The sequence below is a fragment of the Mustela putorius genome, unplaced genomic scaffold (assembly GCF_011764305.1).
Source record: "Mustela putorius furo isolate JIRA1106 unplaced genomic scaffold, ASM1176430v1.1 tig00000382_pilon_pilon_pilon, whole genome shotgun sequence".
In the NCBI taxonomy this organism is placed as follows: Eukaryota; Metazoa; Chordata; class Mammalia; order Carnivora; family Mustelidae; genus Mustela; species Mustela putorius.
Window position 1 is genome coordinate 6,774,656 of NW_025421367.1, and position 1,859 is coordinate 6,776,514.

General features: G+C 40.0%; 1 pseudogene; it reads left to right on the forward strand.

The window, feature by feature from the left end:
- Window positions 1-248: 248 nt before the first annotated feature.
- On the forward strand, window positions 249-1,623 carry LOC123391871 (annotated as a pseudogene).
- The last annotated feature ends 236 nt before the right edge of the window (window positions 1,624-1,859 follow it).

Below are 1,859 nucleotides of genomic sequence, written 5' to 3' on the forward strand. Positions count from 1 at the left end.
CTCTTTATGAATATTTTAGTCACTGTGTCATGCCTTCCTATAATTTTTTTCCAGCTTTGTCAAGGCATAATTGACAAAAATTGTACAAAGTATATTTTCTGGACCAGTGATATTAAATAAAAAATTAACAACTGAAAGAAATTTTGGAAGTATAGGAACCTATGGAAAATAAAAAAGAAACACATCCAGGTGTTTGAAATGGAGGCATGGGCTGAAGGAAGATGGCAGCTCTCCTGTGATGGCATTGCTCACACCAAGCAAAGCTGCAGTGGGGTGACTTTTGTGATGGCTCTAAGAAGGCAACTGGAAAAATTTCTTGGACAGCTTCTATGGAGTGGGACACACAGTGGGTGAGTGGGTTCTCACTGCTTGGCCCTACAGCCCTTGGGGGTGAGGAATCGCCATCAGGCTCACAGAAAGGCAGTCTTTGCCTATAGCACAAGAGGTACACAGTGTGCCAATGTGCACAGTGCCACACTGTGCTCGCTGAATCTGTGCAACTAGTATGGGACTCTCACGGTCCCTTAGGGCTGTGGTCTTCTCCAGAGTAACAAATAACCGGGTTTGGGAAGCTCCCTTCCTAGCTGGCGTTGAAACTTTGTTCAAAGGTGGCCCTTAACAAGTTTTTATTCTGTACTTCCTATGGGATTCCCTTTGGTTTCCATTTGTATTTCATTTGTATTCCATTTGTGTGTACCCACACCACCCTGGCTGCCTTCAGAGGTCATTTCTGCCTTTCTAAAGTCAAAATAGACTGCTATCTCTTAAAAACAAAAGCTACAGCGAATGCATCTGAGATGGATATTCACAACTGCTTTCTGCCTGAAAAGGTTGCAGAGCCTGAAAGAGAAGATAATGTTAAAACGTACTCACTTAGCCAAACTATGGAAAGAACCTAGATGTCCATCAACAGATGAATGGATCAAGAAGATGTGGTATATATACACAATGGAATACTATGCAGCCATCAAAAGAAATGAAATCTTGCCATTTGCGACAACATGGATGGAACTAGAGCGTATCATGCTTAGCGAAATAAGTCAAGCAGAGAAAGACAACTATCATATGATCTCCCTGATATGAGGAAGTGGTGATGCAACATGGAGGCTTAAGTGGGTAGGAGAAGAATAAATGAAACAAGATGAGATTGGGAAGGAGACAAACCATAAGTGACTCTTAATCTCACAAAACAAACTGAGGGTTGGTGGGGGGAGGGGATTTGGGAGAAGGGGGTGGGATTATGGACATTGGGGAGGGTATGTGCTTTGGTGAGTGCTGTGAAATGTGTAAACCTGGTGATTCACACACCTGTACCCCTGGGGATAAAAATATATGTTTATAAAAAATAAAAAAATTAATTAAAAAAAAAAACAAACTACTCACTTAAATTCATGGATGAAGATTCTGAAGGAAGTAACTCCTGACAGCCGCAAGCCACAAAACTGATTGAGAATCAAAACTTAAGTATCAGGGTCAGGCCTTATTACTATCTTCAATAACAGGTGCTGTTTGATCAATTCTCAAGAAAGATTGGCTTCAAGAATGGGTGAGAAATGTGGTTTATTATGATTACCTCTAGGCTGATTTCCTAAATGATTTGTGAAACTGTTTCTAGAAGATGAAAAACTGAGGAGCCTTCTGTCCTGGTTTTGGAGCTGTTTCCCTTAAGAACTTATTTTAGCTTGTCATTTTCATAAGTACTTATTTCTGAAAATGTTTTTACTGTAAATTTAGGTTAAGAGGCCATGTCACATGAATACTGTGATGTAACGATGCATGCACGGTTGTTATGAAAATAGAGTTGTATGTAATGTGGAAAAAAAAAAAGAAAATCATCTAAGTAACCCATGGGTCAAAGA